The 24,271-nt window shown below is 40.3% G+C and overlaps 1 long non-coding RNA gene across 1 annotated transcript in view; it reads left to right on the forward strand.

The window, feature by feature from the left end:
* Positions 1-24,271, forward strand: part of LOC109548427 (uncharacterized) — a 436,971-nt gene that overhangs the window by 154,083 nt on the left and 258,617 nt on the right. The window contains exon 2 of the long non-coding RNA XR_002174512.3: positions 1,517-1,625. This is a non-coding gene — a long non-coding RNA (uncharacterized lncRNA). The remainder of the gene's footprint in view (positions 1-1,516; positions 1,626-24,271) is intronic.

Here is a 24,271-nt window from a genome sequence, read left to right on the forward strand (position 1 = left end):
TGCCAGCAATTCATCATTCTGGGCGAAGCCTTGCCAGGGCCTGTCCAGCACCTCTGACGGTGCTGCCAACTCGGGTCTCGCCAGTCGTGACCCTCAGTGAAGGCCATGTTGCGTGTAGACAATGGTGTTGGACACATGATGACAAAATACAGTAGGCCCGGGCCTGTAGGCCCAACCTAGGAGGCTCATGGCATCTGTTTGGGATGTGGTGGCTACTTCTGTCTCAGCAACACCCAGCACCCACGATGGTAGCAACAGCCTCTTGGGGGCTAAGCCTCACCTTCCCCTGGTGTCATGGTCATTTCAGGTGGGAAATAGCAAACCACAATTATAGACTGAAATGTGTCCCCTTAAATTCATGTATCATAAATTCGCTAATCTACCAATATGACTGTATTTGGAAATAGGTCCTTCACAGAGTGATTAAATGAGGTCATAAGGGTAGGGCTCTGATCCAGTAGGATTAGTGATATTGATTTGGGACAGCCAAGGGCAAAGGTGAGAGTAGAGATGATGCCCTTGAGGGATTTCTATGAATGCCTGTTTTCCAAGGCAAATAGTGAGCAGATTCTAGTCTCTACCTCCTGGCTTTAGTCCCCTTCATTCATGTACTAGGAACTGTGTTTGGAGGACTCACAATGGCAATGGGGAGGTCTCTGAGCCAAGGAGGATCCCCTCTTACATTGCACCGCGCTGCAGAAGGTGTTACAGAGGATGACAGGGGAGTTGAGATGCTTGCTGTCTCCACTGTGATATCTTTGGTGTCAGAGTGAAATGGGGCCACAGGGGACCTGCAGGAGCTTCGGGTTTTGGCCTCCCTGGAGAATTGCCACCAGGCAAGACTTCTTCCCGCCTGGCTCCCGACTTCCTCACTCCAGGTCTGTCTCTTATTGATTGGTTGATTGATTGAAAAATTGTTGGCAGCACCCCGCAGCATGTGGGACCTTAGTTCCCTGACTAGGGATGGAACCCGCGCCCCCTGCATTGGAAGGCGGAGTTTTAACCGCTGGACTGCCAGGGAAGTCTCCAGGTCTGTCTCTTCAGTGGGTTGCCCTGTAGTCTTGAGCCCAGGCAAGAGCTGAGCACCGCCATCTTCCTTTAATTTCTTATGTAAACCACACACCACTGAGGGGTTGAAGAGGCCTGGGTTTGAATACCACCTCTGTAAGTAGCTGTGTGACCTTGAGCATGGCACTGAACTTCTCAGAACCTCAGTGTCTTTCTCTGTAAATTGGGTTATTGTGATGGTTTCAAGAAATTGAGTTACCTAATGTGTATAAACGACCTAGTGCCTTGCCTAACACACAGATCTCTCTGGGACTACGCTGGGGTTGAGCTGCCACAGACAGGCCACTGCCGTAACTGCCAGCCTGCCATGCTAACTGCTGAGAATGTCTCTAGTTTCCCACCAAAGAGCCTTCAGCCTGATTAGAGTGTGATTATCTATATCCTGTGGATGTGACAGTGTGAGCTCCAGGGACATACCAGACTCACCTCTCTCCCTCTTCCCTGCCAGGTGCTTGACGCTTCCTGCGTGAGGAGAGTTCTGCTGTCAAACCAGGTGGCTTCCCTGCCAGTCCTGTGACTTGGAGTCAGAAGCACATGGATCCTCTTTTGAATACAAGGTGAGGTGGAGTTGGAAGTTAATAGGACCGGAACCCTGTCATTCTCTTCTAAGTACTATCACTAATGCCTGGGGCCGCCTAAATATCAGGGGAGCCAGATTTCCCCCATTGTCTGAGAAGATCAGAGTGAGCCTGTCATCTATGGTGACATTCAGGGCAGGCAATTACCCAACACAATGCGCATCCACCCTCAGATTTAATACAGAAATCAGGTGTGTTGTGAAAGGGCCTGAAAAGTTTTTAATTTTCTTAGCTATGTAAGGCTCCGTGCTCACTGGAGTGTCCCTGGCACAAAAGCGCCATCCATCACGTGCTTTGCTGAATACAACACTTAGCCCAGCTGTGCAATCTTCCCAAACAGCTTAACAATGGGACTCAATCAAGGCTCAGAACTTCTCCTCCCATCCTTTCAGACCTGCTCCTGCTTCCCTCTTTCTGGGAGAAAGAATGAGTCCATTGTTGGGTGTCTCTCTGATGCTTATCGCTGATGGGATGTACCTACTGACTCTTGTGACCCTTGAGGTGGAGTTCCCTAACTTTGAAACTGAGTTTTCTTGGCAGGGGGGTCAGTAGGCTGTCATCCTCCAGCCCTGTTTCCCCTTCTAGCAACTGAAGCGGGAAAGTTGTTCCTTTGGAAAATTTGGAAATTTCTGCTTAAACTGCCAACCTGTGAGACTTTGAGGTCCATTAAATCTTTCTTCTAGTCTCAGAGCTGAGTAAGCTGGGGTTCAGCTCCCCAGGTATTAAGTGACAATTTGAACTTAAATGCCCCACTTAGACAAACAGCTCCACAGAGAAGGGTTTGCTTTGCAGGATCTCACAAGTCAATCCAGGAAGCACTGAGCTGCATATATTTTTGACCTTGCTCAGTGGTGTTTGGGGAATCATGGGAGGGAGTGCTTAAAAGAAAAGAGGTTTCACAAGGTATCCAGGAGGGCGATGTTTTGTCTATTGTCAAAATGGTGTACTTTTGGCAAGAGTTGTCACAACTCAGGTGGGCTTAGCTGCAAGGCAGGCTGGGCCACTGTGGAGTGAGAGAAAGCTGGTACTGGGGCTTGGAGAACTAACTGAGTTTCAGGGCAATTACCCAAAGTCAAGTTGCCAGTTGTTCCCTATGCAGACATTTAAAGGGATGGGGGGGCTCTCGTCTGACGCTATGGAAGCCTCCGAGTCAGATGGTATGCCTGGTGCAATCAGATGCCGGCAGGGAGTTCAAGGGAAGCAGAGTCCAGCTCAGGCAGGTGAAAGTGGTGTCAATATCTCAGCCCGGTGTTGAGGTCAAAGACATAAGGGCAGTTTTTCCGAGCTGGAGTTCAGAAAAAGATGTTAGATGGACTGAGCCCTCAAGGTGTAGAGTAGCTCTGGGACACAGGCGATCACCTGAAACGACACCTTCCTCCCCGTGTGATAAGCTGATGCCTTGGGTATCATGTGCCCGAGGCTTAGTGAGATTGACGCTGCAGGCTGAAGAGGTACCAGATAGGCTGAATCTGGCAAAAGATAAAGCTGTCTCGTTTACGTAGAAGGAAAAACGTGCATGGCTGGTTGGCAGTTTCGTGAAGAATAATCTCATACTGTCACGAATGAAAGTAATTATAGTATTTTATATGTGTTGCTGGCACTCAGAATTGGGTTTGCGGCATAGACTAATAGTCCTTAGACGGTAATGCTTTTTCTTACCATTGATTTTCCCTTTTGCATTTCTGCTGCATTCTCTGGTCATGCTTAATTCTACCTCCTGCACCAGCTCTGTGCTAAACTTGCCTCTTTCTACCCCGTTTTGCCTTTTATTTTTACCCTCTGCTCTGATGATTGCGGCATAGCAAAGAGCCTCAGAACTTAGTGACTTAAGAGACAGCCGTGTTAATTTGCTTTTGGATTTCATTGATCAGAATTTGCAGAGGAAGGGTTTTCTTTGCCCCATGATGTCTGGGGCCTCAGCTGGGAAGACTCAAGTGGTTAGGAGTGATTTGAATGATTCGATTTATCTGGAAACTTCTTCACTCGCGCACTGGCTACCTGGAATGGCAGGAAGGCTGGGCTCAGCTTACTCTCATCTAGAGAACCCACGTGAGACCCATCCAGCATGGCAGCTCAGGACTTCAGGAATAAGTGTTTGAGCATGGACATTATGACCCAGCCTTGGAAGTCACACAGCATGCTTTCTGCCGTACTCTGTTGGTTAAAGTAGTCACAAGCTTGCTAACTTCAAGGGAACTGAACACAGGGAGGAGTATCCCAAAATTTGAGGCCACAATTTAAGGTCACAATGACCCCTGGACTTTGCATTTGTTCAACTGTTGCTGCTTTTAACACTTGGCCTGCTTTCTTTCCTCTCATTCTGCTCAAGCAGGCTGCCACCCTACTCAGGCAGAACACTCTCTCTTGTCTGTCTGAGCTTATCTGTTCATTTTTTACAGTTTGTTCTTGCTGCATGGTTGCAGGGATGGGGTTATTCTTTACCCCTCAGGAAAACCTGTCATTTGGCTGAGTTTGCAGCAGTGACACCAGAAAGATCGTTCACAGGGAAGCATTATTCATGGCATTTCTAAGATGCTTCTGGTTCCTTTTCTTTTCCCAGTGGTTTTATCAAAGGTTATAATTTTATAGGATATAGAGACTACAGAATAAATCATTAAGTCTTAAGTGTCTCAACTTTTCCTGGACTCCAATAGCTAGCTCTTTTCCATGGAGGTCCACACAACTGAGGTTTTTATCATACACAGTAACTTTTTTTTTCTGATTGTTTAAAAGTGTGCTTGTCTGGTCTCCTAGACTATATTCAAAATCTGTAGGGGTGGGAGAACATGTGCTGTGGTTTGTTTATATGTGGTTGCTGAACCAACCTCAGTGCCAGAAAAGCAGTCCATCTAAAACTTAATAGGAATAATTGATTGGAAAGGTCATGCTCAAGCTTACTTGAGTGTGACTCAAAGTTTTGTTTTTTTATCTGTTTGATTGACCTGACAGAATAAGTATACATCCTAGGTGCAAATGAGTGACAGCCAGGGGAATGCATGAATCTCTTTTCAAAAAGGACGTTCACATGTCCTTTTGTGACCTTATGATTTGTGGCATTATATTGGGACATGGTCTTCTCTGCTGTAGGGGGAAAGCAAAGCACACTGGACTTGGGGTCAGAAAGCAGGGATTGAATCCCAACTTTGCTGTTAAGTAGTAGAGCTATGACCTTGGTAAGTCACATCCTCATTCCAAAACCTAGTCTCTTTAGCTATAAAATGGTAGTAACAGAACCTATTATTTAGAATTAGGACTAAATAGTGCCCATTTTTTTATGGCAAGGATGAAATGAAAGGATTTATGGGAGTGTTTGTAAAATGCAGTGATAAAGTCTGTGATTGTTCATTACTAGTCTGAGTCAGGGCTGTTAACTCAAGGAGCGAGGCTGGTGATTTGAATGACTAAAAAAGCAGGACCTAAAAAAAAAAGGGTTGGTGCTGCAAGTACCGTGTCTAAATAAGGATGTGTCTACATATTTTCAGCTGATTATTGCCCAATTCAGACCCAGGTGGCCAGATTTGATTTTCTCAGAGAGTCTAGAGCTGTAGAACTCTCTGTGGACTCTTCTGATTTTTAAATGTTTGTTATTAATTAATAACTAAATATAGACATATTTAAAAAACATAGCTTGGAACAAATTACTTCTGCAAATTGTTTTTGTCCTATATACTGCCAGTTTAAGACTTAGTTCAAATGTGATGCTCAAGGCATAAAGACGGCATGACATCAACATATGTATATACTGAAAACTAGAAGATATTTAGGAAAGAAATTGAAGAAGACAGAAATAAATGGAAAGATATTCCATGCTCATGGATTGCAGAATTAATACTGTTAAAATGTCCATACTACCCAAAGCAATCTATAGATTCAATGCAATCCCTATCAAAATTCCAATGGCATTTTTCACAAAAATACAACAGATAATATTAAAATTATATAGAACCATAAAAGACCCCAAATAGCCAAAGCAATATTGAGAAAGAAGAATAAAGCTGGAGGCATCATGTTCCCTGATTTCAAACTCTATTGCAAAGCTATAGTAATTAAAACAGTATGGTATTGGCATTAAAAACAGTCACATAGATCAATAGAACAGGAAAGAGAGCCCAGAAATAACCACCTATATATGGTTAATTAATTTATGACTAAGGAGCCAGGAATATACAATAGGGAAAAGACAGTCTCTTCAATAAATGGTGTTGAGAAAACTGGACAGCCACATGCAAAAGAATGAAACTGTGGACCACTATCTTACACCATACACAAAGTTAATTCAAAACAGATTAAAGACTTGAATATAAGACTTGAAACCATAAAACTCCTAGAAGAAAACATAGGCAGTAAGCTCCTTGACATAGGCCTTGTAATGACTTTTTGAATTTGACACCAAAAGTAAAAGCAACAAAAGCAAAAATAAAGTGGGACTACATCAAACTAAAAAGCTTCTGTGTAGTAGAGGAAAAATTACCAAAATAAAAAGGCAACCTACTACAAGGGAGAAAACCTTTGCTAATTATATATCTGATAAGGGGTTAACATCTAAAATATATAAAGAACTCATACAACTCAATAGCCAAAAAAAAAAAAAAAAATACAGTTTAAAAATGGGCAGAAGATCTGAATAGACATTTTTCCAAAGAAGATACACAGATGGCTAACAGGTACACGAAAAGATGCTCGACATCACTATTCATCAGGGAACTACAAATCAAAACCACAATAAGATATTGTCTCACAGCTGTTACAATGGCTATTTTTAAAAAAATGAAGAAATTACAAGTGTTGGTGAGGATGGAGGATGTAGAGAAAAGGGACCCCCTGAGCACTATTGGTGGGAATATAAATTGGTTCAGTCTCTATGGAAAATGGTATGGAGGTTTCTCAAAAAACTAAAAATAGAACTACCATGTGATCCAGTAATTCCACTTCTGGGAAGATATCTGAAGGAAACAAAAATGCTATGTCAAAAAGATATATGCACCCCAGTGTTCACTGCAGTGTTATTTACAATAGCCAAAATTATGGAAACAATCTAAGTGTTCATAAGTGGATGAATGGATAAAGATGTGGTATATATATAAAATGGAATATTACTCAGCCATAAAAAGGAATGAAATCTTGCCACTTGTGACAACATGGATGGACATCAAGGACATTTATGCCAAGTGGAATAAGTCAGAGAAAGACAAATACTATATCATCTCTCTTACATGTGGAATATTAAAAAAAAAAGTTAGGCTCATAGAAACAGAGAACAGGTTAGTGGTTGCCAGGCATGGGATGGGGGTGGGGTGGGAGGAATGGGTAAAGGGGATCAAAAAAAATTCTTTAAAGCAACTGGAGAAAAATGATCTATAGGAGAACATTAATTTGAATGACATTGGATTTTTCATTTGAAACTATGGAGGCTGCAAAGAAATGTCATAATATTGTTAAAGTGGTGAAAATAAAATAACTGTTAACCAGGAATTCCATATTCAGTGAAACTATTCTTCAGAAACGAAGGGGAAATAGAGACATTCTAAGATGGAAGAACAATAATAAAAATGCCACTAGCAAAATTATCCTTAAAGAATGGCTAAAAGTTTCTTCAAACAGAAAGGAAATTATGGAAGAAAGAATCTTGGAGCATTAGGGTGGAAGAAATAAGAGTGGAACAAACAGATAGGTGGGTAAGTAAAATAGACTAACCTTCTTGTGAGTTTTATTAAGTCATATGTAATGATTGAAACACAAATTATAACACTGTACTCAAGACATGATATTTAAAAGTGGGCTAGGTAAAGTAACTTAAATAAAAGTAAGGTTTGCACACTTCAGTTTAAGTGGCATAACATTGATACCAGTAGACTAAGATATCTATATACCTGTATCTATATCTGCATCTATACCTATACTATGAACACGTAGAGCAACCACAACAAACTATACACAAAATTATATGTAAAAACACAATATTGAGTCAAGATGGAATCCTAAAATAATTCTCGAGCAACCCACAGGAAGGTAAGAAAAGAGAAACAGGAATGAAAGACAGAGAGCAAATAAGCACATGTGAAAAACATTCAGTATTATTAGCCATTGGGGAAATGCAAATGGAAACTGCAATGTGATATCACTACATATCTAGAAGAATGCGTAAAATAAAAAATAGTGACAACACCAAATGATGCAGAGAAACTGGATCATTCATACATTGTTGGTGTATGAACTCTGAAAACAGTTCTGCAACTTTTAAAAATAAAACTCAACATGTAATTAGGATACGGCCCAACAGTTGCACATTTATCCCAGGGAAATGAAAATTTATGTTCACACAAAAATCTGTACTGAATGTTCATAGCAATTTTATTTTTAATAGCCCGAAGTGGGAGACAACCATGATGTTTTTTTTTGTTTGTTTGTTTTTTGCGGTACACGGGCCTCTCACTGTTGTGGCCTCTCCCGTTGCGGAGCACAGGCTCCGGACGCGCAGGCTCAGCGGCCATGGCTCACGCGCCCAGCCGCTCCGCGGCATGTGGGATTTTCCCGGACCAGGGCACGAACCCGTGTCCCCCGCATCGGCAGGCGGACTCTCAACCACTGCGCCACCAGGGAAGCCCAACCATGGTGTTTTTTAATGGCTGAATGGTTAAACAAACCATGACACATACCCATCATAGAATAGGATACTGCTTGACAATAAAAAGAAACGAACTATTGACACATGAAACAACTTGGAAAAATCTAAAGGGAATTTTGCTGAGTGAGAAAAAAACAGTCCCAAAAGGTTACAGGGAGACAAGGAATGATGTGGGAGGGGTTATAGATGGCCAACATAAGGGATGCTTGCAGTGATAGAACTATTTGGCATATTGACAGTGCTGGTAGATACATGAACCTACACATGTGATAAAATTTCATAGAAATAGACACACACACACATGCACACACACACACAACTGGGGAAATCTAAGATCGGTAATTGTATCAATGTGAATATCCTGGTTGTGATAACTGTACCACAGTTTTGATGTTACCACTGGGGGAAGCTGAGTAAAGAGGGGTTATACCTGTATTATTTTTTCAAGTCCATATGAATCTACAATTATCTCAAAATAACAATGTTAACAACAAAAAAAGAACTGATGCTGTGTTGCAAGATACAGAGCTGATCTCATTCATTTTCCACCATTTTTGTGAGCACACTCAGACCTGGAGTCAAAATCCATATCTAAAAACTTAGAAAAGTCAATCAAATTAGAATAAGTTATGAATTGCCTTTGAAATGAGCCTCAACTATGACCTGTGATAGGACTCAGGCTTTGCAATAAGTTAAATAGTTTTTCCTGTGCTGCTGGGAGATTGGAAAGCCTTTTCTCTTTGGACTTCTCGCAAGTCAATTCAGTTGTTCCTCCTTCAGAACTCCTGAGATAGGACTCTATTTCTGAGAAGCAAATTGTGTATTATCTGTCATCTCAAGATACCTTGGTTTGGACAAATTACAGGAGGAGTCCCCTTTCCTTTTGAAAGCTGGAAGCCACTCGAGGGGGAGCAGGAGGCATAAAGAAACGATTTCCTACCAAATTCTTATTGAAGAAATGGCTTTTCCATCCTCTGTGCCTATTGAAGGTAGTAGCAGTATTTCAGTTTGGACACCGCTGTAGCTCAATGGAGCCAAGAATTGAAAGCAGTTCATGGATTCATCTAAGGGAATGGATTGAGGCAGACCCAATCATTTGTGGCACATAGATGCTTTATTTCACCTACATTTTACAGCAAATGCTACTCGATTATCTCACATAGTTAAAAAAAATTGTACACATTTTGCTCCATCTCTTCTCTTGTCATATGACTTCTCTCATAAACATTTCTGAGGGTGTGAGCTGGTGATGGGAGGGTGGTGAGCGAGTGGACAGTAACAGAAAAATCAAGAACTTGATGTTACATGATTTTATTTGTTCGGCTTCGGCATTATTTAGATCCGCCAGAAGCTAGAAGGAAGCAATTTTAGTATTTATTGAGTACCTACTGTGTGCCAAGTGTTGTGCTATTTGTTAAGAGGATTAGAAACCAAATCACAAATCTTTAGGTGAGGTGATTTACAGATTACAAAGTGTTTTCAACTGCATCATCTCACCTGGTTCTCAAAAAATCCCTGTCAGGTAAGAATTATTAGTTGTCATCATTTTATGAGAGAGACAACAGAATCTTGGACAGGTTAAAAGAATGCCCCATATTAAGGCTGTCGTCAAGAACGGAGCTTGATCTGTATGTAACTTGCAATCTGACTTCAACCTCTACCGTCTTTCTCCCTTAGTACATGACAGGATCCTAGCTTCCAAGGACATGTCAAACACATATTAATATGTGCAAGCTTTCTCTCTCTTACTCCTCCCCACCCCACCCCACCTCTTTCTCTCTCTTTCACTCTCTCTCTCTCTCTCCCCCCCCCCCCCTCTCTCTCACACACACACACACACACACGTACACACACGACATAGATCTAGATAGCAGGGAATTCTTTACCTCAGAATGGTCGTGCTTTCTATGTGGTCACTTTAGGGCCCCAAAACACGTTTGCTTCTGTGTAAGTTGTCACATTGCTTACACATGTGATTACCAAGGCATGCATAGGTGGTTGAGTAGGCTTTGCCAATGTATTCCAAGCAGCAGAAGAGATTTTTAAAACTCTTTTACAATTTGAGATTTTGTCAATATTTACATTCAAATAATTTCACAGAATAAATTCACCTTTACCCGGGAAATATTAACTCGTACAAATCAGCAAAAGAGATAACAAAACACCCCATCATACACGAAACAAAACTAAAACAACCAAGTAAATCTACTTCATAGTTAAAAAGAGCTTAATCTTGGTGAAGAGATTTCCAGACTTTATTCTCCTTCCTTCTTTCCTTCCTCCCTCCCTCCCTTCCTTCCTTCCCATCTGCAAAAAGTGACATCATATAAACAACTACATAATTTCATAATCCCTATTATTTAATAATATATTTTGGACACCTTATAGGTGTACAATAGTTGAATAAATCTATTATTGGACATTTTGATTGTTTTGAATTTTTCCCATTAATAATGGTGTGGGTAAAAAAAGAGTAATTTTTTCATGGTTAACATCAAAAGTATTCTGGGGAAGGAAAGTACCTTTGCTTGGGATAATATTTTGTCAAGTCATCCAGGTTGGAAAATGAAATCCTACCCTCTATAAGCAGGAAGTGGTCTGAGAAAACTGTTCAGGTCTCAAGGAGGATGTATTCTCCAATTCCCACTTCAGATTTGGCCAAGGAGAACACATGGAGGGCAGAGCCAGGAGCCCCAGAATGATGGAGAAAGGAGCTACTCCCAGAGGGCAGAATCAGGGTGTAATCAAGAACTCCTCACTTCACCCCATCCCTCCCCAGACATCACAATGTCTACCCAGTTGGAATTCAGAATTGCCATGAACTAGTGATTCTTTGTTTCCCATTCTTCAACATTCTGAATGGGAGTATTTATTGAACCTGCCCCTGTCCCACTGCTGTATGATGGATGCAAGTGGGAAGCAAATAATTTGTCATTGCTGCTCTGGATCAAGAGGAGATAAGACTGAAGGAAAGACTATTGCCGCTAACCGGGGTTTGATTTGGCTTCAGCGACTGGATATTACTTTATGTTTTCTCCCTTGGGGAGGAAGTTCTGTTATCTTTTGTTTGTTTTCTGGGATTTTTGTTTATTGGTTGGTTTTTACGGAAGAGGAATTAGTTGAATACTTGATGACCAGAAAAACAGTTTGTGGTAGACTCCAGGGCTCACTCACACTCGGTTCTCTTTTCTTCCTGAACGCTTAGGAGGACCTGATTTTTCAACCCCCTCGCAGTTAGGTAGGGTTACTCATTTAGCTCTAGCCAGTGGGTTTTGGGTAGAAGTGAAGTGTTTCACTTATGGTCAAAGAATTTTAGAGCAAGTATCAATTTTCCATGCTTTATTGTCTCCTGCTGTAGTGATTCAGGAAGGCATGCAGTGATTTTTTTTATTTTTAGACATGCAATGATTTGTTTTTGATGTGCTATCAAAAGATCATAGAGCCTCTGTTAATCTGGGCTAATTACTAAATTAAACTGTTAATTTTTTGGGGGTGTCTGTAAGTGCAGTTTATTTTGGAAAAGCCATCCCCCATATTACAGAGTTTAAGGGTCCCTGAAAGATCACACTTATGTACATTTGCTGCATGGTGGATACTGTCCCCTTGGCACCTGAGATCCTGGGCTCACAGTGAAGAGGCAGTGGGAGGGGCCAGGCCCCCAAGCACTGGGTGATGGCTCGGCCGGGTGTGGCCACTGGCCAGCCTGTCACACTGAGTGACTTTGTGGAGCCAAACCCCTCACCAGTGCATGTTGTATATGTGTAATTAATGAGGAACCTCCCCTCCTTTTATTATATTAAGTCATTGAGATTTGTTTCTGTAGCATACTTTGATCTATCCTGATTAAAACACATAAAGCATTATTGAACTTTTATAATGCAATTATTTCTTTCAAGTTTTTGATTTATATTTTAATTTTGTTTACGATGAAGTCACTAGAATTGCAAAGATTTAAAAACTTTTAGCCTAAAATCTCCTACTCCTCAACATATGACCACAGAAGATTGGACAGATTAAGAGTCTGAGATCTGGAGTTTGACTTTTGTCTCTCTTGTTTATTATATGTGTAATTTTGCAAGGCACTAAGGCGCAAAGTTATTCATTGCAGCAGTGTTTATAATACTGAAAATTTAACCAGCATAAGTGAGTATCAATAACAAAATGGGTTAAATGCATTAGAGTGTAGTTATATGATAGAATAATATTCAGCCATTAAAACTATGTGGTAGAGCTACGTTTACTTGCATGGAAAGATGTTCTAGACATACTGCTGAGTTAGAAATTAACACATTTCTAAATAACGCAGGAGTCAAGAAGAAATTTCAAGGGAAATTGTAAAATATTTCTAGCTGAATGATAATGAAAATAAAACATATTAAAACTTGTGAGGTGAAGCTAAGCTGTGCTTAGCAATTTACAGTTTTATTTTTTAATCAATTTTATTTTATTATTTATTTATTTATTATAAAACCTTTATTGGAGTTCAGTTGCTTTACAATGGTGTCTTACTTTCTGCTTTATAAAAAAATGATTCAGCTATACATATACATATATCCCCATATCTCCTGCCTCTTGGGTCTCCCTCCAATCCTCCCTTTCCCACCACTCTAGGTGGTCAAAAAGCACAGAGCTGACCTCTCTGTGCTGTGCAGGTGCTTCCCACTAGCTATCTGTTTTACATTTGGTAGTGTATATATGTCCATGCCACTCTCTCACTTCGTCCAAGCTTACCCTTCCCTCTCCCCATGTCCTCAAGTCCATTTTCTATGCCTGTGTCTTTATTCCTCTCCTGCTCCTAGGTGCTTCAGACCTTTTTTTTTTTTTTTTTTTTTTTAGATTCCATATATATGTGTTAGCATACGGTTTTTGTTTTTCTCTTTCTGACTTACTTCACTCTGTATGACAGACTCTAGGTCCATCCACCTCACTACAAATAGCACAATTTCATTTCCTTTTATGTCAAGTACTATTCCATTGTATATATGTGCCACATCTTCTTTATCCATTCATCTGTCACTGGACACTTAGGTTGCTTCCATGTCCTGACTATTGTAATAGAGCTGCAGTGAACTTTGCGGTACATGACTTTTTGAATTCTGGTTTTCTCAGGGTATATGCCCAGTAGTGGGATTTCTGGGTCGTATGGTAGTTCTAGTTTTAATTTTTTAAGGAACCTCCATACTGTTCTCCATAGGGGCTGTATCAATTTACATTCCCACCAATAGTGCAAGAGGGTTCCCTTTTCTCCACACCCACTCCAGCATTTATTGTTGCTAGATTTTTTGATGATGGCCATTCTGGCTAGTGTGAGGTGATATCTCATTGTCGTTTTGATTTGCATTTCTCTAATGATTAGTGATGTTGAGCATCCTTTCGTGTGTTTGTTGACAATCTGTATAACTTCTTTGGAGAAATGTCTATTTGGGTCTTCTGCCCATTTTTGGATTGGGATGTTTGTTTTTTTGATATTGAGCTGCATGAGCTCCTTGTAAATTTTGGAGATTGATCCTTTGTCAGTTGCTTCATTTGCAAATATTTTCTCCCATTCTGAGGGTTGTCTTTTCGTCTTGTTTATGTTTTCCTTTGCTATGCAAAAGCTCTTAAGTTTCATTAGGTCCCATTTGTTTGTTTTTATTTCCATTTCTCTAGGAGGTGGGTCAAAAAGGATCTTGCTGTGATTTATGTCATAGAGTGTTTTGCCATGTTTTCCTCTAAGATTTTTATAGTGTCTGGCATTACATTTAACTCTTTAATCCATTTTGAGTTTATTTTTGTGTACGGTGTTAGGGAGTGTTCTAATTTCATTCTTTTACATGTAGCTGTCCAGTTTTCCCAGCACCACTTATTGAAGTGGCTGTCTTTTCTCCACTGTATATTCTTGCCTCCTTTATCAAAGATAAGTTGACCATATTTGTGTGGGTTTATATCTGGGCTTTCTATCCTGTTCCATTGATCTATCTTTCTGTTTTTGTGCCAGTACCATACTGTCTTGATTACTGTAGCTTTGTATTATAGTCTGAAGTCAGGGAGCCTGATTCCTCCAGCTCCGTTTTTCTTTCTCAAGATTGCTTTGGCTATTCGGGGTCTTTTGTGTTTCCATACAAATTGTGAAACTTTTTGTTCTAGTTTTGTGAAAAATGCCACTGGTACTTTGATAGGGATTGCATTGAATCTGTAGATTGCTTTGGGTAGTAGCGTCATTTTCAGAACGTTGATTCTTCCAATCCAAGAACATGGGATATCTCTCCATCTGTTTGTATCATCTTTAATTTCTTTATCAGTGTCTTATACTTTTCTGCACATGGGTCTTTTGTCTCCTTAGGTAGGTTTATTCCTAGGTATTTTATTCTTTTTGTTGCAGTGGTAAGTGGGAGTGTTTCCTTAATTTCTCTTTCAGATTTTTCATTGTTAGTGTATAGGAATGCAAGAGATTTCTGTGCACTAATTTTGTATTCTGCTACTTTACCAAATTCATTGATTAGCTGTAGTAGTTTTCTGGTAGCATCTTTAGGATTCTCTATGTGTAGTATCATGTCATCTGCAAAGAGTGACAGCTTTACTTCTTCTTTTCTGATTTGGATTCCTTTTATTTCTTTTTCTTCTCTGATTGCTGTGGCTAAAACTTCCAAAACTATGTTTAATAATAGTGGCGAGAGTGGACAACCTTGTCTTTTTCCTGATCTTAGTGGAAATACTTTCAGTTTTTCACCATTGAGAACGATGTTGGCTGTGAGTTTCTCATATATGGCCTTTATTATGTTGGGGAAAGTTCCCTCTATGCCTACTTTCTGGAGGGTTTTATCATAAATGGGTGTTGAATTGTGTTGAAATTCTGCATCTATTGAGATGATCATATGGTTTTTCTCCTTCAGTTTGTTAATATGGTTTATCACATTGATTGATTTGCATATACTGAAGAATCCTTGCATTCCTGGGATAAACCCCACTTGATTATGGTGTATGATTCTTTTAAAGTGCTGTTGGATTCTGTTTGGTAGTATTTTGTTGAGAATTTTTGCATCTATGTTCATCAGTGATATTCGCCTGTAGTTTTCTTTTTTTGTGACATCTTTGTCTGGTTTTGGTATCAGGGTGATGGTGGCCTCCTAGAATGAGTTTGGGAGTGTTCCTCCCTCTGCTATATTTTGGAAGAGTTTGAGAAGGATAGGTGTTAGTGCTTCTTTAAATGTTTGATAGAATTCATCTGTGAAGCCATGTGGTCCTGGGCTTTTTGTTGGGAGATTATTAATCACATTTTCAATTTCAATGCTTGTGATTGGTCTGTTTATATTTTCTATTTCTTCCTGATTCAATCCTTGTAGGTTGTGCTTTTCTATGAATTTTGTCCATTTCTTCCAGGTTGTCCATTTTATTGGCATATAGTCGCTTGTGGTAATCTCTCGTGATCCTTTGTATTTCTGCAGTGTCAGTTCTTACCTCTCCTTTTTCATTTCTAACTCTATTGATTTGAGCCTTCTTCCTTTTTTTCTTGATGAGTATGGCTAATGGTTTGTCAATTGTGTTTATCTTCTCAAAGAACCAGCTTTTAGTTTTATTGATCTTTGTTATCATTTCCTTCATTTCTTTTTTATTTATTTCTGATCTGATCTTTATGATTTCCTTCCTTCTGCTAACTTTGGGGTTTTTTGTTCTTCTTTCTCTAATTGCTTCAGGTGTAAGGTTAGGTTGTTTATTTGAGATGTTTCTTGTTTCTTGAGGTAGGATTGTATTGCTATAAACTTCCTCTTAGAACTGCTTTGGCTGCATCCCATAGGTTTTGGGTCGTCGTGTTTTCATTGTCATTTGTTTCTAGGTATTTTTTGGTTTCCTCTTTGTTTTCTTCAGTGATCTCTTGGTTATTAAGTAGTTATTGTTTAACCTCCATGTGTTTGTATTTCTTACATATTTTTTCCTGTAATTGATATGTAGTCTCATAGCATTGTGGTTGGAAAAGATACTTGATATGATTTCAATTTTTTTGAATTTACCAAAGCTTGATTTGTGATCTAGTGTATGATCTATCCTGGAGAATGTTCGATGAACACTTGAGAAGAATATGTATTCTGTTGTTTTTGGATGGAATGTCCTGTAAATATCAATTAAGTCCATCTTGTTTAATATATCATTTAAAGCTTGTGTTTCCTTAATTGTTTTCATTTTGGATGATCTGTGCACTGGTGAAAGTGGGGTGTTAAAGTCTCCTACTATGATTGTGTTACTGTCAGTTTCCCCTTTTATGGCTATTAGCATTTGCCTTATGTATTGAGGTGCTCCTATGTTGGGTACATAAATATTTACAGTTTTTATATCTTCTTCTTGGATCAATCCCTTGATCATTATGTAGTGTCCTTCTTTGTCTCTTGTAATAGTCTTTATTTTAATGTCTATTTTGTCTGATATGAGAATTGCTACTCCAGCTTTCTTTTGATTTCCATTTGCATGGAATATCTTTTTCAATCCCCTCACTTTCAGTCTGTATGTGTCCCTAGGTCTGAAGTGGGTCTCTTTTAGACAGCATACATATGGGTCTTGTTTTTGTATCCATTCAGCCAGTCTCTGTCTTTTGGTTGGAACATTTAATCCATTTACATTTAAGGTAGTTATTGATATGTATGTTCCTATTACCATTTTCTTAATTGTTTGGGGTTTGTTGTTGTCGGTCTTATCCTTCTCTTGTGTTTCCTGCCTAGAGAAGTTCCTTTAGCATTTGATGTAAAGCTGGTTTAGTGGTGCTGAATTCTCTTAGCTTTTGCTTGTCTGTAAAGGTTTTAATTTCTCCATCAAATCTGAATGAGATCCATGCTGGGTAGAGTAATCTTGGTTGTAGGTTTTTCCCTTTCATTACTTTAATTATGTCCTGCCACTCTCTTCTGGCTTGTAGAGTTTCTGCTGAAAGATCAGCTGTTAACCTTATGGGGATTCCCTTGTATGTTATTTGCTGTTTTTCCCTTGCTGCTTTCAGTGTTTTTTCTTTGTATTTAATTTTTGATAGTTTGATTAATGTGTGTCTTGGCTTGTTTCTCCATGATTTATAATGTATGGACTCCCTGCGATTCCTGGACTTGATTGACTATTTCATTTCCCATATTAGGGAAGTTTTCAACTCTAATCTCTTCAAATATTTTCTAAGTCCCTTTCTTTTTCTCTTCTTCTTCTGGGACCCTTATACTTCAAATGTTGGTGCATTTAATGTTGCCCCAGAGGTCTCTGAGCCTGGCCTCAATTCTTTCCACTCTTTTTTCTTTATTCTGCTTTATGGCAGTTATTTCCAGTGTTTTATCTTCCAGGTCACTTATCCGTTCTTCTGCCTCAGTTATTCTGCTCTTGATTCGTTCTAGAGAATTTTTAATTTCATTTATTCTGTTGTTCATCATTGTTTGTTTGCTCTTTAGTTCTTCTAGGTACTTATTAAATGTTTCTTGTATTTTCTCCATTCTATTTCCAAGATTTTGGATCATCTTTACTATTATTACTCTGAATTCTTTTTCAGGTAGACTGCCTATTTCCTCTTCATTTGTTAGGTCTGGTGGGTTTTTTCCTTGCTCCTTCATCTGCTGTGTGTTTCTCTGTCTTCTCATTTTGCTTAGCTTACTGTGTTTGGGGTCACCTTTACGCAGGCTACAGGTTCATAGTTCCCGTTGTTTTTGGTGTCTGCCCCCAGGGGCTAAGTTTAGTTCAGTGGATTGTTTAGGCTTCCTGGTGGAGGGGAATGGTGCCTGTGTTCTGGTGGATGAGCCTGGATCTTGTCTTTCTGGGTGGCGGGACTGCATCCAGTGGTGTGTTTTGGAGTGTCTGTGACCTTATTATGATTTTAGTCAGCCTCTCTGCTAATGTCTGGGGTTGTGTTCCTGTCTTTCTAGTTGTTTGGCATAGGGTGTCCAGCACTGCAGCTTGCTAGTCATTGAGTGGAGCTGGGTCTTAGTGTTGAGATGGAGATCTCTGGGAGAGCTTTCAGCATTTGATATTATGTGGAGCCAGGAGGTCTCTGGTGGACCAGCATCCTGAACTTGGTTCTCCCACCTCAGAGACACAGGCCTGACACCTGGCTGGAGCATGAAGACCTTGTCAGTCACACGGCTCAGAAGAAAAGGGAGAAAGATAAATAAATAAAATAGTTTTAAAATAAGAAATAAAATTATTAAAAATTATAAAGTAATAAAAATTTAAAAAGTGAAAAAGAAAGGAAGAAAGAAGAGAGCAACCAAACCAGAAAACAAATCACCAATGACAGCAAGCACTAAAAACTATACTAAAAAAAAAAGCAAAAAATGGACAGACAGAACCCTAGGACAAACGGTGAAAGCAAAGCTATACAGACAAAATCACACAAAGAATCATACACATATGCACTCACTAAAAATGAAAAAGGAAAAAAAATACATGTATAAAAAGGAAGAGAGCAACCAAGTCAATAAATCTACCAATGATATAATAAACTCGAAATACTAAAGTAAGATAAACATAAGACCTGAAACAAATTAGATGCAGAATGCAAACCCCAAGTCTACTGTTGCTCCCACAGTCCACCACCTGGATTTTGGGATGATTCGTTGTCTATTCAGGTATTCCAGAGATGCAGGGTACATCAAGTTGATTGTGGAGATTTAACCTGCTGCTCCTGTGGCTGCTGGGAGAGATTTCCCTTTCTCTTCTTTGTTTGCACAGCTCCTGGGGTTCAGTTTTACATTTGGCCCCGCCTCTGTGAGTATGTCGCCTGAGGGCGTCTGCTTCCCCGCTCAGACAGGACGGGGTTAAAGGAGGGGCTGATTAGGGGACTCTGGCTCACTCAGGCCAGGAGGGAGGGAGGGGTACGGAATGCGGGTCGAGCCTGCGGCGGCAGAGGCTGGTGTGGCCTTGCCACAGCCTGAGGTGTGCTTGTGTTCTTCCAGGGAAGTTGTCCCTGGATCACGGAACCCTGACAGTGGTGGGCTAGGTGTGGATAGTGACCTGTGCTCGCACACAGGCTTCTTGGTGGCTGCAGCAGCAGTCTTAGCATTTCATGTCAGTCTCTGGTGTCCGCGCTCATGGCTGAGGCTCCTGCCCATCTCTGGAGCTCGTTTAGGCAGTTCTCTGAATCCCCTCTCCTCGCACACCCCAAAACAATGGTCCCTTGCCTCTTAGGCAGTTCCAGACTTTTTCCCAGACTCCCTCCCGGCTAGCTGTGGCACACTAGCCCCCTTCAGGCTGTGTTCACGCAGCCAACCCCAGTCCTCTCCCTGGGATCCGACCTCCGAAGCCCAAGCCTCAGTTCCCAGCCCCCACCCGCCCCGGCAGGTGAGCAGACAAACCTCTCAGGCTGGTGAGTACTGGTCAGCACTGATCCTCTGTGTGGGAATCTCTCCACTTTGTCCTCTGCACCCCTGTTGCTGCGCTCTCCTCAATGACTCCAAAGCTCCCCCCCCCCCGCCACCCACCATCTCCGCCAGCTTACAGTTTTAAACACTTAGAAAAAAGAAAAGTTTAGAATTAATTATCCAATATTCTGCTTTAAAATGCTAGAAAAATATGAACAAATTAAATGCACAATCAGTTGAATGCAGAAAAGTATAATGATAAGAGCAAAAATTAATGAACGGATAATAGACAACTTGGGGAAATAACAGACTAAAGTTCGTTAATTTGCAAAAAAACAAGATTGATAAATCTTTACCAAAACTCATCAAAAAAATTGATGAAATAACAAATTACCAGTATCGGAAATGGAAAAAGAAATATCAAAATAATTTCTAAAGTCATTAAAGAGATATTACGTACAACATTGTGACAGTAAATTTTACAGTTTAGACAATAGTGACAAATTCTTTGAAAAATACAACTTATACAAGATGAAATATAAAATCTCAAGAACTTTATCTGTGAAAATTAATATGTAACTAAAATCTGATTTTACTGGTGAATTCTATCAAATATTAAAAAGATTCTTATATATGTATTTTTCTTTTTGGGCCTCAAACAGGTTTTTAATAGCTGCTTTAAAGGTTTTGCAGTTAATTCTGACATCTGGGTCATCTCAAGATCTCTTTCTATTGGCTGATTTTTTTCTATGAGCTATATAGGTCATATATTTTACTTCTTTGAAAATCTAACAGGTTTTTTTGATTGTATGGTGGGCATTGAGGAAAATACATTGTAGAAAGGCTAGATTATATTGTCTTCCTTGAAAAAGTGTTGAATTTTGATCTGGCTGCCAGTTATATTACTGGTGAACTTTCTTGACCCGATCGTCCTTGATCTTATACTTCATTATATTTGATCTACTTTGTTTTTTCTGTAGATCTAGCCATCTTTAGGTCTCAGAGTATAGAAAGATGTGTGTGTGTGTGCCTGTAATTTTAGATGGGGTGGTGAAGGAAGACTTCTCCGATACAGTGATATTTCAGAGCACCCAAAATAAAGAAGGGAGAGAGACAAGTGGCCCTCTGGGAGAAGGAGTATTCCAGGCAGAGGAAATAACAAGTGCTAAGGCCCCAAATAAGAGCAATCCTGTGTGGCTGGCAAGGAGTGAGGAGAGAGTGATGGCTGGAGTAGAGTGAGCAAGAGGAAGTGTGGTAGTAGGTGAATTCAGAGAGGAAGTAGAGGTGTTTTTGAAGCATAGTAAAGATGTTAGATTTTACTGTCAGTAAGATGGAAAGTCCTTGGACAGCTTTGAACAGAAGGGTGATAAGATCTGATTTTTAAGAGTCCCTCTGGCTATTTTGGGCACAATAGATTATGAGGGAGAGTGGGGCAAAGGTGAGAAAAAAGAGACCAACTGCAGCAGGTGGCTATTGCAGTAAGCAAGGGGGAGAGATGATGGAGGCTTAGAATAGGGAGGACTCGGTTAGAAGAGAAGGTGAGAAGTGTAGTCAGGTTATTGATATTTTCGGATGATAAATCCAAAAAGATTTTCCCCAAAGGATTTGCTGAAGATACAATACAGTGTTTGAAAGGGATGATGAATTAAAGGGTTTTGGCTCGAGCCACCGTTTTCTAAGACTGTAGGGAAAGAATAAGTTTGGTGTAGGGGGAAGATCAGTATTTTGGTTTTAAATATGTTAAATTTTAGACTATTATATGTCTAAGAGGACATTTCAAGTAGGAATTTGTATTTCCTGAAATTCAGGAAAGAGATCAGAGCTACATCAATGAAAGATGTTGATGGTATTTAAAGGAATAGAATTGGATGAGGTAATCTAGAGAGAGAATATCAAGAGCATGAGATTAGAGTACCGGTCCTTCCTTTATAGGTCAGGAAGATGAGAAGGGACCAGCAGAAGAAATTGAGACGGACTGGTCAGTAACGTAGGAGGAGAAGCCACAGAGAATAATGTCCTGGGGGCCTGTGAGATAACAGAAAAATTATATATTAGTCTCTGTCCCTGATACAGAGTTCCTGACACAGAGTTTCTGAAGCCTTTGTAAATTCCTAAGTGATAAGAACACTAGGAACATCTTTTGTTCTGATGAGCAACGCTGGGTGGGCTTCTGGATGGGGGCTGGTCCAAGACATAATTAGAAACTTGCAATTTTCAGCCTCCGCACCGCTCAACTATTTAGAGAGGGGAAAGGGGTTAGAAATGAGGCTAATAATCGATCACGCCTACATGAGGAAGCCTCCATGAAATCCCAATAGTATGGGGTTCGGAGAGCTTCCAAGTTGGTTAACACATCCACATACCGGGAGGATGAACCACCCCGACTCCACGGGGACAAAAGCCCTTGCACTCAGGATACCCCGACACCTCACCCTATATATCTCTTCATCTGGCTGCTCATCTGTATCGTTTATCATATCCTTTAATAAAATGGTAAATGTTAATAAGTGTTTCCCTGAGTTCTGTGAGCCACTCTAGAAGATTAATCCAACTGGAGGAGGGGGTTATGGGAACCTCAAATTTATAGCTGATACGTCAGAAGCACTGGTGACAACCTGAACTTGTGATTGACATCTGAAGTGGAGTTGGAGCAGTCTTGTGGGACTGAACCTTTGTCCTTTGGGATCTGATGCTATCCCCAGGTGGATAGTGTCTGAATTAAGCGGTAGGACTGGTGTAGTGGAATTGGTGTTACAGGTGTTGTGAATGTGGTAGTAGCGTGAGACTAAAAGAGAAACACAAGAGAAAGGACCATTTTCCCGATACAGGGCCACAATGTCAGAAGTCACTGAGACGATGGGTCAGAAAAGGACTGAGAATTGACCTCAGATTAATAACCTTGAGAAGAGACTTTTCTTTGGAGCTATAGGGGAAAAGGATTGATTGATGTAAGTTTAAGAAGACAAGGAGGAGGAAACTTTGAGACAGTGAGCACAGGTAATTCTTCTGAGGAGATTTGCTTTAAAGAGAAGCAGAAAAGTGGGGTTGGTGTCTGAAGGGGAAAATGGGAGAGATTTTTTAAAGAATTACAGTATATTTTAGCTGATAGAAATGACCCAATAGGTTTGGAGGTGAGCACTTGAGGAGTTTCTCTCCTGATGGCCTCTGTATTTCACCATGAAATGAGAAGCAAGGTCGTCAGTGGAGGGTAAGAGGGAAAGAGATAGGGGATTGGAAAAGGTACAGACTTCTTCTCTTTGAAACACTGAAGGTTTTCATATATATGTGTGGTGATTGTTTTTCATCAATTTGCTCAGACTTTGTGGGGGACCTTTGTTTCAGTGTTGGAATTCGGGATTAGTCTTATGAGAGATTGTATGTGACACTGATCATTTAACAGTTTAAGCATGAGAAGGTCAAAGAGGACATTCAGGTAATCTGTAGGTGTTAATGTTGTTGGCTCTTTCCACGGGGCACTCATTTGGCTTCACGGTGAAGAGAGCAAGCCCTGGAAAGCTTTCTACTTTCCCACAGGAGGGAAGATTTCTACTTCTCCAGGGCCCTGGTAAAGATGACTGAAGGAATTGGTTGACAAGATCGTGACCCACATCCCTGACTGCTCATGGTAGAGTTACAAAACACGGCAGTCTCTTCATGACCTGGTTCCGTACCACCTTGACCTTGTGTCTTAGTTCAGGCTTCTCTAACAAAGTACCATAGCCTGGTGGCTTACAAACAACAGACACTTATTTCTCACAGTTGTGGAGGCTGGGAATCTGAGATCAGGCCGCCAGCATGGTTAGGTTCTGGTGAGGGCTGTCTCACAAGTTGCAGATGGCCGACTTCTTCTATCCTCGTGTGGGGAAGCCATCTGTCTTGAAGCTCTTATAAGGGCACTAATGGGGTTCATACACAAATCATATCAAAAAAACAAGTAATACCTTAGCCCCCCTTTGGAGATATATAGTGCACACTTGAATATTAAAAGTTCTGAGGAGTTCTGCCAAAAAGAAACCTATTAACTATGTTTCCAGCCAGCATTCTCCAGACTGATTTCACGTATGTTTTAAAGCGTGACATCTATTAACATCCCATAGGGCTAGAGTGTGATGGAAATTGTTTTGGAAGATGCTGGGCTGGAAGGAGCCTCTCATGCTTCTGAACTCCTGCAGTACTTTATCTCTCTCGCTTAAGACAGTTTGCTGTTTCTACTTTGTGCAGATGCACATAATTAGGGCCCATCACAAAGCTGGGTATTTCTTGAAGGCAGGGCTAATGATGAAATCAGGTTTATCTTTGGTGTCCAACATTGTGTTCTACACGGAGCAAGGGCTCTCCAAATATAGGGTGAAAGTGAATGGACGCCAACGGCATTTTGGGAGGGAGCTCAAAGCCACACCACCTTTAAGGTCACCTTCCATTCATAACTTTTTAAAAAAATTTTTTATTGGGATATAGTTGATTTACAATGCTGTGTTCGTTTCAGGTGTACACAAAGTCAATCTGTTATACATATACCCACTCTTTTTTAGATTCTTTTCCCATATAGGCCATTATAGAGTATTGAGTTGAGTTTCCTGCGCTATACAGTAGGTTCTTATTAGTTATCTATTTTATACATAGTAGTGTGTATGTGTCAATCCCAATCTCCCAATTTATCCCTCCCCGCACCCCTTACCCTCAGTAACCTTATGTTTATTTTCTAC

The sequence above is a fragment of the Tursiops truncatus genome, chromosome 16 (assembly GCF_011762595.2).
Source record: "Tursiops truncatus isolate mTurTru1 chromosome 16, mTurTru1.mat.Y, whole genome shotgun sequence".
NCBI classification, from domain to species: Eukaryota; Metazoa; Chordata; class Mammalia; order Artiodactyla; family Delphinidae; genus Tursiops; species Tursiops truncatus.